Genomic DNA, 18814 nt, shown 5'->3' on the forward strand with positions numbered 1-18814 from the left:
CCATGACTTTGTGCTCATCCCGGGTTCGATTCCTGCCTTGGGCAACTGTCTGTGTGGAGTTTGCACATTCTCCCCATGTCTGCATGGGCTTCCTCCCACAATCCAAAATGTGCAGGTCAGGTGAATTGGCCATGCTAAATTGTCCACAGTGCACAGGGATGTGTAGGTTAGGGGCATTAGTCAGGGGAAATGTAGAGTAATAGGGTAGGGAAATGGATCTGGGTGGGATACTCTTCAGAGGTTCAGTGTGGTCTTGTTGGACCAAATGGCCTGTTTCCACACTGTAAGAATTGTATGATTGCATTGTATGACTCTCATAGTTTCATTAATAAGTACATGAAATATCAGACATTCAGAAGAACCTTGAAAATTGAAGCATTAGTTTATCACTCAATTTTAGTTTAGTGGCTGCATCATTTGAACTCACCTTAATAGCGACTGGTTAGATAGTAATTAAAATCTTCATAAGGTGTTTTTTAAAAAATACAATATTTCCACTTCAAATACCAGTTCAAATTAAGGCAGAATGTAACATATCTCTTTGCAAGATTAAAAGAACGTATATTCACGCTGCCAGTTCAGACTAAATAGAAATTTAAATGTTCCAGCCCAGCAGACTATCCCACTAGCCCTATTCTTCAATAACCATCAAGGTCACAAAGCTAGCGGAAAGAGTGGGCTGCATACATCAACTCTAGCAATTGCACAGACAAAAAGATCACAGTTCTCAATGTGTCTAATTTATTTAATACTAACACCTGGAGAATTTTAATTTGTAGATGTTGCCAAGATAGTAGCCTATTGCAATCTACATTTTAATAAAATTAGAACATAACACTGGATTCAGATGAATAACTTTACTCAGTATCCTGAAAATTTAATACAATTTGCATACAGTGGTCAAAGATCGTCTTCAATATTGTGTACTTAGAAGAAGCTGAAGACAAGTTTTACTCAGCAACACAAAACATTTTGTAGCAAATATTTAATATGTTAATAAAATCAAGTCATGCATATAAGTCAGCTTTATCAAATTGATTATCAATTGACTATTTCAGCTTTTCCCATCATTTATAGTGCTTAAATTGCAGTGTTTCACGAATAAATTAACTACCCCAAACTTTGAAACCCACTCTATGAAACTCTTTCAAGTCACAAGGTCATTTTAAACTCGACATTACAGTGGCTTTTGGTATCAGTCCAAAACATGGAGTTTTTTTAACACTCACTGGTCATGCTTAATGCCTGTTTACTCAAATCGCATCTCTGCCTTATTTCTGAAGTTATTTGTATTGTTAAGCAGGGATATACAGGATTTAGGGAGGTCAAATGCAAGAGGAAAGTATACATTGACGTACAGAGGGATGTTGGGGTGCAAGTCCACAGCTCCCTAAAAGTGGCAACACAAGTGGATAAGGTGATAAAGAAAGCAATGCTTACTTTCATCAATCATGATCCTTTAACAATTGGGAATAATTTCTCTCAATTTGTTCTGTCCAGGTCCGTGACGTTGAGCACCTCTGTCAAATCTCGTTCACAGCCTTCTCTTTTCTAAGGGACAGTGTCCCAAAAAATACCAACTGTCTGCAAAGTAGCATAGTTGATCCCATTCAGCTGGCTTCTTCAGTGGGTTCAGAAGCAGCAAGAAGATGGGTTGGGGAGTGCGAAAGTGCTGCACATCAGAGAGTAGGGAAGGGAAAGGATCAGCAGTGACCAAGTGGGTCACAGAGCAGTAGGTTGAGAAAACAAGACCCACGACAAAGAAGGCACTAAAAGTAGAAAGGCACATTTTTCTTTTATATGTCTAAATTTAGATTATTTTGAAAGTTATTTCATTTAACTATGTAAGAATTAAGGAATGTGAAGTATTTCTTACAGGATGCAACATTTGAATGATTTTTCTTCTGATTAGGAGGATCCTTCAGAACCTAACTACAGCTTTTACATTGCTTTTAATGGGAAATGTGATTTGTTTAAAGTTGGTTTCACATTAAAGTCACGATTTGTATGCGTGTAACCACAACTTTCAAAAGGATTGTCTGTGTCTGTTTTAAGCGACGTTAATTGAGGTACACATTTATCAGAATACCACTGTAATTCCACTTTACTTCAAAACAGCACCATCCAAGAGAGCAGATGAGGGCCTCAGACAACTGACAGATTACGCAGCACCTTTACTCTTGTATACTACAGCAGGAAATTAATCCTCTGTACTCAAGTTTTCTGTAGTGGAGTTTGAACCTACAGCAACTCAGCTCAGATACAGAAGAATGCTGAGCAATACCTGGTCCTGCTGCTTTCCCTTCCTGAATCTGTATTTCTGTACAAGATCCAGTTCCACTTCCAAGCTGGAGCTCCAAGGTTGTGAAAGTACAGATCCAAATGATGCAGCAGTGCCAAGCAGAGACTATCTTTAAATTACTTCAGGGAGATTGGGTGGAACTTTAACCAGGCCATTTGAAAGATCTCCAAGTACAGTGCTGGTAATCAGGTAGATAGCAATTTTATTTGTGTCAATGTGCTAAAGGAGGTAAAAGTTGACAACGTTCTTTTAACTAGTACTAATGAGTACTAATATCTCAAGATTTACCATTATGATTCTAAATGGACTCTGCTATCTCTCCACAGATGCTGCTAGACCTGCTGAGCTTCTCTAGCAATTTCTATTTTTCAGATTTCCGAAATCCCTAGTTCTTTGTTTCATTTTACCATTAAGATTGTGGATTCAAGTATGAAGAGAAAATACTTGAACTCTGTTGATAATCCTAAATAATTAAAGCTGCAAACTGGAAGTGACCATCTTACCTAATTTACAAACTACAAAAAGAACAAGACTCGATTTAACACTATGTTAGGAGCAAAGAATCTTTTAGCTTGTCAAAGCAAAGCAAAAGCAAAACTAATGCAGTTATGGCACAGTCTCAGAGTCATGATGTCATACAGCACAGAAATAGGCTCTTCAGCCCTACCCCTCCATAGTGACCAGGTGTCCTAAAGTGAAATAATCCCATTTGCCTGCACTAGGCCCATATCCCCATAAACCTTTCCTATGCATGTACTTGTCCAAATATCTTTTAAATATTATAATTGTGCCCTCCTCTACCACTTCCTCTGGCAGTTCATTCCATATATATGCACCACCCTCAGAGAAAAAGTTGTGCCTCAGGTCCCTTTCCTTCTCACCTTAAACCTATGTTGTCTAGTTTTGGACACCCCTACCCTGGGGAAAAGACCTTGGTTATTCACCTTATCTATGTCCCTCATGACTTTATAAACCTCTGTAAGGTTACCCATCAGCCCTCTAAGATCCAGGGAAAATAGTCCCAACCTATCCAGCCTCTTCTTATCACTCAAACGGTCCAGTCTCTGTAACATCCTTGTATATCTTTGTGCACCTTTCCAGATTAAAAACATGCTTCCAAAGCAGGGTGACCAGAATTGTATGCAGTACTTCAAATATGGCCTTACCAATGTTATGAACAACTGTAACATGACATCCCAACTGCTGTACTCAATGTTGTGATTGATGAAGGCAAGAACGCCAAATGCCTTTTTCCACTATCAAGTCTCTCTGTCATAGAATTTTCAAGGAACTATGTACGTGTATCTCTAGGTCTCTCTTTTCGACGACACTCCCCAGGGCCCTACCATTAACTGTGCAAGTCCTGCCTTGGATGTCTTACCAAAATACAACACCTCGCATTTATCTGAATTAAACTCTTATCTGCCATTCCTCAGCCCACTGGCCCAATTAATCATGATTGTGTTGTACTCTTAGATAACTTTCTTCACTGTCCACGACACCACCAATTGTGGTGTCATCCACAAACTTACTAACCATGCCTCCTATATTCTCAGCTAATTATTTATATAAATGATTAACAAAAGTGGACCCAGCACTGGCCACAGCATGAATGATTTGGAGATGCTAGTGTTGGATCCACATGCACACATATAAGTTTGTGAGGTGAATTTGTACTTGCAGAAATACATTTTATTTTGCTCAAAAACTGCATGAATCCATGTAAGATTCTGTAAATACGTTTTTAGATTAGAATCAGTCTGAACATTGCGGCACAGACAGCCTCACACAGGGAAACTCACGCTTTCAATACATTTTCTGGGCCGACATTACACCAATTGTTAAAGTTCACTTGAGAATGTAACTTTTAAAAAACGTTTTGCGATTTACATATGAAAGAACTGAAATTGACATGATCATTCTAAAAGATGAGACACTTAACAAACAATCCAGGTCTTTTTCAATATATAATTTCAGTTACATCACATTGTAAACTTATGCTATAAATTCTGTGTCTTACAATTTTATTCTCCACAACCACCTGATGGAGCGGTGCTCCGAAAGCTAGTGCTGCCAATTAAACCTGTTGGACTATAACCTGGTGTTGCGTGATTTTTAACTTCAGTACGAACAACAACTCTCTACCACCACCTCGTGGCTTTACAAGATGTGCAAGGTAGAATTTGGCAAGTGATTATGCTCATTTCTGATATCAGGATGTCATTCTCCATGTATATTAAAACCACCTGGCTTTGCCAGCAGCAAAGTAAATTCCATGGTTAGGATGGTAAATGAAGAGCATGACATCAGGATGATATCTTTAAGTGGATACAGACGAGAGTAACACATAATGTCTTGCATCTTGCACAGTACCAGTTGCCCAGCTTTGATGACTACTTCAAGAATTGGTCAGAATTTTACAAAGAATCTAACATAGTTTCTATATCCCACAGTCTTTAACATGAGCAGTTTATGATGAATACTGTGCAAATCTGAAACTGTATTAACTGTGCACATATCCAAAAGAATAGCATTGTCAGCATACCTTATAATAACATTGCCCTCATAGAGGCTCACAGGTTCAAATCTAGGTATAGGTAAATTCAATGAAATAAGGTGAGCACTAACCGATTCCCCTGTACTATGTAGGACCGGTAGCTGAGAAATTTGTATTCCAGTTCAATGGAATCAAGTACAAGGCTCACAGACCATAGGATCTTTAATTTTTCATTACAATGGATTATGTTGCTTGGAATGAAACAAACATTTGCATCCTAAAGATTACAAATCAGAAGAAAATCTGACTGCTGAGCCACGTAAAATGGCTTTCTCCCTTTCGCTATATAAGTGTACCATGTGTCAGGAAAATAAAAAGACATACGTAAACAACTATTGTGGCTAAACATCTGTCAGTGCATTCAAGCTCTCAGCACAATATAAAATTGGAAAAATAATTTACAATAAGTTGATAATTAGTGTTCAGGTGCCAGTTTTCATTACCTCGGTTACATAAAAGAACAGGCAGGAAACCATAATACCATGTGATTTGTGAATGATGTTTATCATCATAAACTATTGACTCATAACCATACTGCAGTAAATTGATTGTCAATTAATTATCCTTAAAACAGTCTCACCAGGGACACAAAATAATTTCTCATCGATGCAATGATTTCAGAAACAGGCAAACACAAAGCCCAAAGAAGAACAATCTACTTCAGAGACATATTCTCCTACTTGGAGGTGACACAAGATCATTGAGTATCAACACCTGACTAGTACCAGCAAAATAAGACAAAGAACTCAAAGCTTCAGGATTATAGGATATGATCGCTGGCCTTAGCCAAAACTATAACATACTGACACGTATACACAATGAAGAAAGTAGGATAAGAAAATGTGAAACTAATTTCTAATTTTTAGGCTAAACAACTACTCATAAGCAGAGCCATGACAGAAAATACTGTCAATGCTGAGACGGGTAAGAAGCTTCTCATGGATATCGATTTGGGTCAGGGACATTTCCACCCAAGTCTGAAAGTTTCAGGTGGGCACATAATCTGGACTGTTATCTGAGTGCAATACAGAGTGATCCAGTCAATCCCACTTCCCACTCTGTCTGAACAGCGCTGCAAGTTTATTATGTTCTTGTGCTCATCCAATTTCCTTTTGAAATCAATCATGGTTTCAGCTTCCATCCTGGTGAAAAGTGTGTTCCAAATCACTTCCATGTGCAAGGATTCTTTCTCATATTCCCCCTGCAACTCATGTCCTCTATTTTAAATCAATGTCCTCTAGTCCTTGTACTAATGGAAAGCTTTCTCAGCTTCCACTTATAAACACAACGTTCAATACTTCTATCAAATCTCCCTTTCGTTTCCTTTGCTCCAAAATATAACTTCACATTAAAGGCAGTCTTGAGGACAGGCAACAATGCAAAGTGGCCAAACAGAGGCTGATAGCCTCTGTACCCATGGGACGGCCTCAACCTGGACCTTGGGTTCATGTCACACTACAGGTGACCCCACTGCACCACACACTCTCTCACACAGACATTCCTACAGACCCACAGGCCCACACAGATCCTCTCTCATACACTCACACATACACCCCCTCACAGACTAATACTCCATTACACACTCTCACATACAAATTTGTGTGGTGAATTTGTACTTACAGAATTACATTTTATTTTGCTCAAAAACTCCATAAATCCACATAAAATTCTGTAAATCCCATTTTAGAAATAGAATCGGTCTGATCTAACATTGGGACACAGACAGACTTTAACTTCACACCTTCAATGCATTATCTGAGCTGAGATGGCACCTATTGGTAAAATCCATCTTGAGAATGTAACTTTAAAAAAGGTCTGGGATTTACACATGGAGGAACCAAAACTAACATGATCATTCTACCGAAACTAACACTAAAAGATGATTTGGAGATGCTGGTGTTGAACTGGGCTACAAAGTTAAAAATCATACAACACAAGGTTATAATCCAACAGGTTTATTTGAAAGCACTAGCTTTCTGAGCGCTGCTCCTTCATCAGGTGGTTGTCAATTTTCTTTTCAAGAAAACGTTTCATACAATATTTGACTGCATAATTCATAGTCCAAACATTTATTAACCACTAAATTAAATAATATGCAGTTTTTATAAAACTGCACAAAATTTGTGTTTGACTCATACCAGTTGCTTCTCATGTTTCCCACACCTACAGGAATACAAGAGAAAGTTTTTGTCACTGGCTAATTGTTGAGAGAGTGACTTGTTAAAAAAAGCTTTTAAGCACTGAAATCTGATCTAAAAACAGCAGTTTGCCACTTGCCAAGTACACTATCTGAAAAGTTGAATGCCAAGATCCTTGATTATTAGACAAAGCTTCACTGATGACTCCATTGTGTTACACAGTGCTGCTACCAGACAGATTAAAAGGTTCTTAGGCTGTCAAGTTATCTGATCTCAATCACTGGGGAAACAGGACTTTACAATTGGCTTCAGTATCCTGGGCAGCAAATGAGAACGTCTTCCAGCTGTTGTTCCCTCCTGCCACTCCAACACTTTGTACACTTAAACATCTGGGAACATTATATGCAAGGCAGACACTTAGTGATGCTTGACTCCAGAAAAAACAACAAACGCTGACACTTCTAGACCATACAGATACTTCTGGTCCAGCAAACCGGTTAATACCATTTATAATCATAAATCCTAATGTTGGAAACTCAACGGTCATGGTGCACACAGCATACAAATAATTATAAGAAATCTGACTGATATGTACTTAGTAATGACAAGTAAACTAATTACAATTTGTAAAAATTAATTTCCATTATAAACACAACATTTAAAAGTATTTAAAGTCTCCCCATCCAATTTAAAACATTGAGTCTTTCTGCTGATAGGAATGTTAGAATAATCAAAAGCAGTTGACAGTTTAGAACCTAATTACCTCAAATGTTAGCATGTTTTGGCAGTTCCATAATAAGCAATCACAGCCAATTTTTGTAGGAAGCAAAGTGACAAATTTTCAAAGCCCAGCTTTCTAGCTATTTTCAAATAATCACCAAATTCTTCTTGCAGCATTTTTATTCAATCTATCATAAGCTCCAGTAAGCAATATCAGGCTCCAATAGGCATTGTTGAATTGTCTGCCATTGCTAAGATAAAATACAATCTACAGCTCAAATAATTCTATCTAGGGATTAACATGTCTGAGGTTCAGCCAGAGATTGTGCGCATGGATCTTGCATTTCATCATTTCCCCATGGCATAACAACTTTTTCTTACTGTTTTCCATTTATTCTTCGATGCAGGCTCAAGAAAGCATAGTCTCACTGCTGCATTCAGTTCATCTCATTGAGCAGCCACCCAATAATCCAGCTGACCTGTTGGTTTTGGTCTTCCAGAGTCACTTAATTCTGAATCCTGTAATTACACTGTACAATAAATAAATGCTGCCCCCTAGTGGCCAACTGGTAACATAAACCAAAGGTGTTCTAGCCATTTAGAGTTATTGAGTCATATGGCAAATAATAATTGAATTTTGTCATGAGATTGGCAGAGCCTGACTTACCTACCTTTATGAAAACAGCCAAACATTTCTCATTCAAAATATTGATATCAGTGACAATTGAAAGATGATCCAGGGCTCAATCTGAAAATGATGACTTAACTCAATTCCCACCCCACTCAGGATTTCCCTACTTTACAATCTTTATTTGAACACTTCTAAAGTACCAGTTCGGGAATCCAGGTTACCTTGTCTTTTTGCCAAACTGTTATCTGGCTTTAGATCTGCTTTCTACAAGTCCATAACTGAAAATGCGTGTGGCGTCTATCTTACTGTATTGTGTGTCTGTGTGTCTGCATTTATGTGTTCATTTGTCCACTGGATTTGCATCTTTTAACCACATCAGTAGTATCTAGAACTAGGAGACAGAGTGTAAAATTTAGGCCAGACTATTCAGGACATGTGATAGGAAGCACTTGCACACACAAAGGGTGTTAGCGATTTGGAACTATTTTTGAGATTTGTAGCTCAGGTTGATGATAAGTCTGTAAGTTTGCTCGCTGAGCTGGAAGATTTGCTTTCAGATGTTTCATCACCATATTAGGTAACATCATCAGTGAGCGTCTCTGGTGAAGCGCTGGTGGTATGTCCTGCCTCCCTATCTTCCACAAATGGCAAATGATACTACTTGTTAATTTTAAATCTAAGATAGATAAACCTTTTGTTAAAGTATTAAAGGATATGAGTTTACGGCAGATATATGGAGTTGAACCACATACCATCCACGATTTCACTGAACGGTGGAATAGGCCCTAAGCAGCTGTATGGCCTCCTCCTGTTCCTAACTCAAAAAATGATCTGTAAGTCCGTTCATAGGATATCTTCCTGAACTGTTCATGATGATTATGTCAAATACCTGTTTAATGCACTTTTTGTTGCACACTGAATTTAAATGATTATTCTGATCTGAACACTGTGAGAGTATACACTGTAAATATAATCTTATAGAGTTTCTATTGCCCTAAAACAGAGATTTGTTTTGGTCAGTGTGTACTCCATTTCTTTCATCGCCGGTAAACGTAGGGTACTGTTCCCTTCAGTCTGCACAGCATCAATAAACCGCATCAGAAACACCAATATAAACCACAAACTCCCCAAGCATATTCAATTTAGAGCTAGGTTCCATCCTTAGCTGGCCTGGCCTTCATGTCACTGAAGACCCACTGCAATGTGGTTGACTCTTAACTGCCCTCTGGGTAATTAGGGATGGCAATAAATAAAAATGCCCACATCCTGTGCATGAATAAAATCTGCCAATCTTATATGGCTTGGCCTACATATGACTCTATACCCATAGCATAGCATGTGGATGACTCTTAAGTATCATCTAAAATGGCATAATAAGTCACGAGGTTGAAGGGTAATTAGAGATGGGTACCAAATGCTGGCTTTGTCTGATTGGTGGAGCAGTGGGTGGTGAAAGGTTAGAGGGAGGTAATGGCGCGTCTGGGGCCAGAGCGGGTTCGGCTTCTTCTACTGCAAAAAATACGGAGAGATGGCATTGAGGGTGAGTTGGGGGTTAGGAATTGGCTGGCTGGAAGAAGACAGAGGGTAGTACTTGATGGTAAAGGTTCATCTTGGAGTGCAGTTACTAGCGGTGTTCCGCAAGGATCTGTTTTGGGACCATTGCTGTTTGTCATTTTTATAAAGGATCTGGAGGAGGGGCTAGAAGGTTGGGTGAGCAAGTTTGTGGATGATACGAAAGTCGGTGGAGTTGTTGACAGTGAGGAAGGATGTGTCAGGTTACAGCGGGATATAGATAAATTGCAGAGCTGGGCAGAAAGGTGGCAATTGGAGTTCAATGTAGGTAAGTGTGAGGTGATTCACTTTGGTAAGAGTAACAAAAAGAAGGGGTACTGGGCTAATGGTCGGATACTTGGTAGTGTGGATGAGCAGAGGGATCTTGGTGTCCATGTACACAGATCTCTGAAAGTTGCCACCCAGGTAAATAGTGCGGTGAAGAAGGCATATGGCGTACTGGCTTTTATTGGTAGAGAAATTGAGTTCCGGAGCCCTGAGGTCATGTTGCAGTTGTATAAGACTCTGGTGTGGCCGCATCTGGAGTATCGTGTGCAGTTTTGGTCGCCATACTATAGGAAGGATGTGGAGGCACTGGAACGGGTGCAGAAGAGATTTACCAGGATGTTGCCTGGTATGGTAGGAAGATCGTATGAGGAAAGGCTGAGGCACTTGGGGCTGTTTTCATTGGAGAAAAGAAGGTTTAGGGGTGATTTGATAGAGGTGTACAAGATGATTAGGGGTTTAGATAGGGTTGACCATGAGAACCTTTTTCCATGTATGGAGTCAGCTATTAGGAGTAGGCATAGCTTTAAATTAAGGGGTGGTAGGTATAGGACAGATGTTAGGGGTAGATTCTTTACTCAGCGAGTCGTGAGTTCATGGAATGCCCTGCCTGTAGCAGTGGTGGACTCTCCCTCTTTATGGGCATTTAAACGGGCATTGGATAGGCATATGGAGGATAGTGGGCTAGTGTAGGTTAGGTGGGTTTGGATCGGCGCAACATCGAGGGCCAAAGGGCCTGTACTGCGCTGTATTTTTCTATGTTCTATGTTCTATGTAACACCCACATCCCATTTAAAGTAAACCAAACTAAAAGGACCAAGGAGTTTCAGAGCATGGGTAAACAAGACCCCAAAAGCCAGTGTGGGTCATTGGAAGCTGTATTTTGACATGGGGCCGGAGAAGATAGAAACAGGAGTGAACAACAAGGCAATGCGGAAGACAAGGAAAAGCATTTTAAAGTAATAATTGAGATACACAGAGTCAGTAATTCTGTAGGTGCTGATTAGCGTTGACCTACATCAATTTTATGAATGGGCTTTCCTGATTTTCAACTAATAAATGAACTATATCATCCATGTCTTCAGAGGAGCAGATTTTACAAAGTTAGTGTAGCAGCCCAATGTTTTATTTCACCAAAACAATATCTTCATCTCATAAGAAGATTGTTTACAATCATTTTTCAGTTAGCTGCAAGAGTTTTTATTTTTCAAGCACATTAACCAGATTTATCTTACTGTAAAAGCTCTGCAATAGCATAATCAAACCACAGTGCGGCAGTAGAAACTTTGGAAACATTATAAAAGTACATAGTCAAGATGAACCCCCTCCCTCCGTGGTAACAGTTCCTTCCACATTTATACTTCCTTCACTCAAATGAAGGAAATCCAAAGATAGAAACTACTTTATTAATCTAAATCAAATAGACAGATTGGGCTGAACAGGGCTTAATGAATTCCAAAATATAGAAAAAAAACTTGTCATTCTCAAAAAAAATCAAATGTGGCATAAGATTATCATGACAAGAATCTGCACCCATTTAATCAATAAATATAGATTTCTATAGTGCTTTGCTCAACCTCCAGACAATCCAAAGTGTTTTACAGCCAATTCTGAAGTGTGCTCATTAACACATTGAAAGGAATATGATGGCCAATCTGCACAATGCAAGTTTTCACAAACAGGACCAGTGTAGCGAACAGACAATCTTCTTTTTGTGATGTTGGTTGCAGGCTAAATATTGATCAGGATATCGGGGATAAATCCCCTGATGTTCTGCAAAATTTATTGCCATGTTTACGTCTTTGAACACAGAGGCTTGGCCTTAATTTAAGATTTCATTTCAAAGATTCATTAGAGGTTGGCCTAGATTTGTGCTCTGGCCTCTGGAAAAAACCATAAAACTCATCTTGTCAATGTCGCATATGAATGGGAGTGGTGCCACTGTAACGTTCACCATTTTAAAAAATTATCCATGTATATGTTGGCAGGTAAAGGGATGGCTGGAAATGGGAAGCCTTCAAAATGAGATAACGAGTGTCCAGAGACAGTATATTCCTGTTAAGGAGAAAGGAAAGGCTGGTAGGTGTGGAGAATGCTAGATGATGAGAGAAATTAAGGTTTTTGTTAAGAACAACAAGGAAGCATATGTCAGGTACCAAGTGAATCCTTAGAAGAGTACAAGGCAGTAGGAATATACATAAGAGGGAAATCAGGGGGGCAAATGGGAGATATAAGATAGCTTTGGCATATAGAATTATGGAGAATCCAAAGGTATTTTATAAATACAATAAGAACAAAAGGATAACTAGGGAGAGAATAGGACTCGTCAAAGATTAGCAGCCGAAGTGTGGAATTGCAGGAGATGAGGGAGATACTAAACGAGTATTTTGCATCAGAGATTACTGTGGAGAAGGATATGGAAGTCACAGAATATGAGGAAATAGATGGCGACATCTTGAAAAAATGTCCATATTATAGACAGATTGGGCTGAACAGGGCTTAATGAATTCCAAAATATAGAAAAAAAACTTGTCATTCTCAAAAAAAATCAAGTGTGGCATAAGATTATCATGACAAGAATCTGCACCCATTTAATCAATAAATATAGATTTCTATAGTGCTTTGCTCAACCTCCAGACAATCCAAAGTGTTTTACAGCCAATTCTGATGCTGGATGTCTCAAAACGCATAAAAAAGGTGGATAAATCACCAGGACCTGATCAGGTGTATCTCAGAATTCCGTGGGAAGCTAGCGAAATGATTGCTGGGCCCCTTGCTGAGATATTTGTATCATCGATAGTCACAGGTGAGGTGCCAGAAGACTGGAGGTTGACTAGAAATGTGCCATGATTTAAGAAAAAGTGGTAAGGAAAAGCCAGGGAACCAGAGACCAGTGAGCCTGACATCGGTGGTGGTCAAATTGTTGGAGGGAATCCTGAGGGACAGGATTTACATGTATTTGGAAAGGCAAGGAGTGATTAAGGATAGTCAACATGGTTTTATGTGTGGGAAATCATGTCTCACAAACTTAACTGAGTTTTTGAAGAAGTAACAAAGAGGACTGATGAAGGCAGAGCGGTGGACATGATCTATCAGTAAGGCATTCGACAAGGTTCCTCATGGGAGACTGATTAGCAAGGTTAGATCTCATGGAATACAGGGAGAACTAGCCATTTGGATACAGAATTGGCTCAAAGGTAGAAGACAGAGGGTAGTGGTGGAGGGTTGTTTTTCAGAATGGGGGCCTGTGATCAGTGGTGTGCCACAAGGATCGGTGCAGGGTCCACTGCTTTTCATCATTTATATAAACGATTTGGATGTGAACATTTAAGAGGTATAGTTAGTAAATTTGCAGATAACACCAAAATTGTAGGTGTAGTGGACAGCGAACAAGGTTACCTCAGAGTACAACAGGATCTTGATCAAATGGGCCAATGGGCTGAGGCATGGCAGCTAGAGTTTAATTTAACTGTGAGGTGCTGTATTTTGGAAACACAAATCAGGGCAGAACTTATACACTTAATAGTAAGATCCTGGGGAGTGTTGCTGAACAAACAGCCCTTGGAGTACAGGTTCATAGTTCCTTGAAAGTGGAGTCATAGGTATATAGGATAGTGAAGGCAATGCTTGGTATGCTTTCCTTTATTGGTCAGAGCATTGAGTATAGGAGTTGTAGCTGTACAGGACATTGGTGAGGCCACTTTTGGAATATTGTGTACAATTCTGGTCTCCTTCCCAGCGGAAGGAAGGATGTTGTGAAACTTGAAAGGGTTCAAAAAAGATTTACAAGGATGTTGCCAGGGTAGGAGGGCTTGAGCTTTAGGAAGAGACTGAATAGGCGGGGCTATTTTCCATGGAATATCAGAGGCTAAGGTGTGACTTTATAGGTGGTTTATAAAATCATGAGAGGCATGGATAAGGTAAATAGACAAGGTCTTTTCCCTGGATTGGAGGAGTCCAGAACTAGAGGGCATAAGTCTAGGATGAGAGGGGAAAGAATTAAAAAGGACCCAAGGGGCAACTTTTTCATGCAAAGAGTGGTGCACTTAGGGACTGGTGGATATTACCCCTTATGTAAGTTTATGTTACCCGTTATCAAAATCGCAACTTCCGTTCCTCTCTTGCCCCCCTTTCTAACCTTCCTATAGCATTTGTATCCTGGAACATTAAGCTGCCAGTCCTGTCCATCCCTGAGCCATGTCTCTGTAATTGCTAAGATATCCCAGTCCCATGTTCTTGACCGTGCCCTGAGTTCATCTGCCGTCCCTGTTGGGCCTCTTGCATTGAAATAAATGCAGTTTAATTTATCAGTCCTACGTTGTTCTCTGCTCTGTTCCTGCCTGCACTGACTGTTCGACTCGCTCCTTTTCCAAACTGTACCAGTCTCCAACTGATTGGTTTCCTCACTATCTTCATGGGTCACCACCACCCTCCCTCCCGGCCCCACCCCCCACCTTACCAATTTAAATCCTCCCGAGCAGCTCCAGCAAATCTCCCTACCTATATATTACCTCTTTGCTAACTTTGAATTTCCCCAAAAGTGTAAGATGTCAGAATTAACGTGGAACGCACCTACATGATAACACCATAGCACCAGTCTGCTTTAAAATAAACAAATCCATAATTTACCTGAAAAGCGCAGGGTAGTCTATGCCTTTGAGGGGAACTGAAATTGGTGAGAAAAAAAAACGAAGTAATAATAGTATTGGCATCTTCTGACAGATTGCATAATCTGTCCTTCTGCAGTAGTTTAACTACGAGCATAAATTAGATTAACTTCTATTATTCTCTGACATCGCCATTACAATAGAAGCTGATTCAGATATAGAGAACTATTCAGTGGAGTGTCGAGAAATTATAGAATGCCTGCAGTGTGGAAGCAGGCCATTGAGCCTATCAATTCCACTCTGACCTCTCCAAAAAGCACCCCACGCAGACTCATCTCCCAACCTTATCCCTGTAATCCTGCATTTCCTATGGCTAATCCATCTAGCCTACACATTCCTGGACACTACTGGCAATTTAGCATGGCCTATCCATCCTAACCTGCACATCTTTGGACTGAGAGAGGAAACTGGAGCATCCGGAGGAAACCCACACAGATGGCGGAGAACATGCAAACTCCACACAAACAGCCGCTGGAATCGAGCCCAGGTCCCTGACACTGTGATGTAGCAGTGCTAACCACTGAGCTACCAAGCTGCCCCTTATCCATTTTCTTGAAATGGGGAAAATGTGCAAACTCCACTCCAGTCACCCAAGGCTAGAATCAAACCTGGATCCCTGGCACTGTGAGGTGTCAGTGCCAACCACCGAGCCTCCTGAACTACCCTATTGGCTCACCAGAAATCCTGCCTCAGAAACCACTCAATCCAGGTGGGATATAAATTGTTATTCCAAATTATATTTGCACTGCAATCAATATCTCTGCACATCTCTGTCTCACCCTTTACTGTTCAGAATTCATATTCCACTATCAACGAAAAAGACAACAGCACTTGGAAGCATGAGCCAGCACAAGTTCACAAACATTTAAACCAGGTGTTCCTACAGTCTGCCCGTAAGTTTCCAAGGCCTGTGATGCTTACACTGGGTCCCTGTTCACATTCACCATGGGGATGACGCAAGAGTTATTGATGGGACAAGGGCAATTATAATGCAATTAAGCAAGAATTAGGATGCAGAGTATGGGTTATCAAAAAGCAGGGGATGGGGACAATCGAAATGTAGATCTGGTTTAAGGAACAGATATTGTGTGTCCTTGATAGCTATGTCCCTGTCAGGCAGGGAGGAAGTGATAAGGTAAGGGAACCGTGGTTTACTACAGAAATTGCATCTCTTGTTAAGCGGAAGAAGGAGGCTTATGTGTTGATGAGACAAGAGGATTCAGATGAAGCGATGGAGAGTTACAGATTAGGTAGGAAGGATTTAAAGAGAGAGTTAAGAAGAGCAAAGAGAGGACATGAGCAGCTTTTAGCAGGTAGAATAAAGGAAAATCCTAAAGCTTTCTATAGGTATGTGAGGAATAAAAGGATGATTAGGTAAGAATAGGGCCAGTCAAAAACAGAAGTGGGAAGTTGAGTGTGGACCCTGTAGAGATTGGAGAAGTGCTAAACGAACATTTCTCATCCATTTTCACTCAGGAAAAGCAGAATATTGTAGAGGAGAAGAATGAGATATGAGACATTAGACTAGAAAGGATCGAGGTTAGTTACAAACAGGTGTTATCAATTCTCGAAGGACTGAAAGTAGACAAATCCCCTGGGCTGGATGAGATTTACCTGAGGAAGCTAGGGAGGAGCTAGCAGAGCCTTTGGCTTTGATATTAGAGTCGTCAATGTCTACAGATTTAGTACCTGAGGACTGGAGGATTGCAAATGTTTTGTTCTTGTTCAAGAAGGGCAGCAGAGATGACCCAGATAATTATAGACCAGTGAGCCTTACATCTGTTGTAGGAAAGATTTTGGAAAGGATTACAAGACATAGGATTTATAATCACCTAGCAAGCAACAATTTGATTTCAGATAGTCAACATGGTTTCATCAAAGGCAGGTCGTGTCTCACAAACCTCTGAGTTTTTTGAGAAGGTGACCAAGCATGTAGATGAGGGTAGGGCAGTTGACGTGGTGTACATGGACTTCAGTAAAGCCTTTGATAAGGTTCCACATGGTAGGCTATTGGAGAAAATGCAGAGGCATGGAATTGGGGGTGATTTAGCAGTTTGGATTAGAAATTGGCTTTCTGAAAGAAGGCAGCGAGTGGTGGTTGATGGAAAATATTCAGCATGGAGTCCGGATACTACTGGGGTGCCACAAGGATCTGTTTTGGGACCACTGCTGTTTGTCATTTTTATAAATTACTTAGACGCAAGCATAGGTGGATAGGTTAGTAAGTTTGCAGACGACACTAAAGTCAGTGGAGTAGTGGACAGTATGGAAGAATGTTGCAGGTTAAGGAGGGCTTGGATAAACTGCAGGATTGGGCTGAGAGGTGGCAAATGGAGTTCAATGCAGCTAAATGTGAGATGATTCACTTTGGCAAGAGTAACAGGAAGACAGAGTACTGGGTCAATGGAAAAATTCTTAGTAGTGTGAATGTGTGAATGTCCATGTACATAGATTCCTGAAAGTTGCCACCCAGGTTGATAGTGCTGCTAAGAAGGCATACGGTGTGTTAGGTTTCATAGGTAGAAGGATTGAGTTGTGGAGCCGCAATGTCATGCTGCAACTATACAAAATGCTAGTGCAGCCACACTTGGAACATTGTGTACAGTTCTGGTCGCCCCATTACAGGAAAGATGTGGAAGCATTGGAAAAGGGGCAGAGGAGATTTACCAGAATGTTGCCTGGTCTGGAGGGAAGATCTTATGAGGAAAGGCTGACAGACTTGGGTCTGTCCTCATTGGAAAGAAGAAGGCTAAGAGGGGATTTGATAGAGACATACAAGATGATCAGAGGATTAGATAGCGCAGACAGTGAAAGTCTTTTTCCTAGGCTGATGATGTCAGCTTGTACTAGGGGGCATAATTACAAATTGAGGGGTGATAGATTTAAGATAGATGTCAGAGGCAGGTTCTTTACTCAGAGTGGTAAGGGCGTGGAATGCCCTACCTGCCAATGTAGTTAATTCAGCCACATTAGGGAGATTTAAACAATCCTTGGATAAGCACATGGATGATGATGGGATACTGTAGGGGGGGTGATCTGATCTCAGACTCAACTCCACAGTCATGCTTGATCCCAATAATCCTTTAACCCATTACTAATTAAAAATCGGCTTATCTTCTCCTGAAGTTTATTCCATGTCCCAGCATCCCACTATACTCTGGGGTACTGAATTCCACAGATTCACAATCCTTTAACAGCAGTAATTTCTTACCATCTCTGCTTTAAATTTGCTACTCCTTATCCTAAAATTATGACAGCTTGTTCTAGACTGCCTCCCTCTTTACATCAACTTTGTCAATCCACTTTAGCATCTTATATATCTTAGAGTCATAGAGGCATAAAGATGTGCAGCATGGAAACAGACCCTTCGGTCCAACCCGTCCATGCCGACTAGATATCCCAACCCAATCTATTACTACCTGCCAGCACCCGGCCCATATCCTTCCAAACCCTTCCTATTCATATACCCATCCAAATGCCTCTTAAACGTTGCAATTGTACAAGCCTCCACCACTTCCTCTGGCAGTTCATTCCATACACATACCACCCTCCGTGTGAAAAAGCTGCCCCTTAGGTCTCTTTTATATCTTTCCCCTCTCACCCTAAACCTATGCCCTCTAGTTCTGGACTCCCCGATCCCAGGGAAAAGACTTTGTCTATTTACCCTATCCATGCCCCTCATAATTTTGTAAACCTCTATAATATCACCCCTCAGCCTCCGATGCTCCAGGGAAAACAGCCCCAGCCTGTTCAGCCTCTCCCTAAAGCTCAAATCCTCCAACCCTGGCAATCCTTGTAAATATTTTCTGAACCCTTTCAAATTTCACAACATCTTTCCAATCGGAAGGAGACCAGAATTGCACGCAATATTACAACAGTGGCCGAACCAATGTCCTGTACAGATGCAACATGACCTCCCAACACCTGTACTCAATACTCTGACCAATAAAGGAAAGCATACCA

The 18814-nt window shown here is 40.5% G+C and overlaps 1 protein-coding gene across 5 annotated transcripts in view; it reads right to left on the reverse strand.

Moving 5' to 3' along the window:
* Positions 1-18814, reverse strand: part of ehbp1 (EH domain binding protein 1) — a 390401-nt gene that overhangs the window by 319985 nt on the left and 51602 nt on the right. The window lies entirely within an intron of this gene.

Source organism: Chiloscyllium plagiosum, unplaced genomic scaffold (genome assembly GCF_037043375.1).
Source record: "Chiloscyllium plagiosum isolate Xiang-an unplaced genomic scaffold, Cpla_swu_hap1 HiC_scaffold_10, whole genome shotgun sequence".
In the NCBI taxonomy this organism is placed as follows: domain Eukaryota; kingdom Metazoa; phylum Chordata; class Chondrichthyes; order Orectolobiformes; family Hemiscylliidae; genus Chiloscyllium; species Chiloscyllium plagiosum.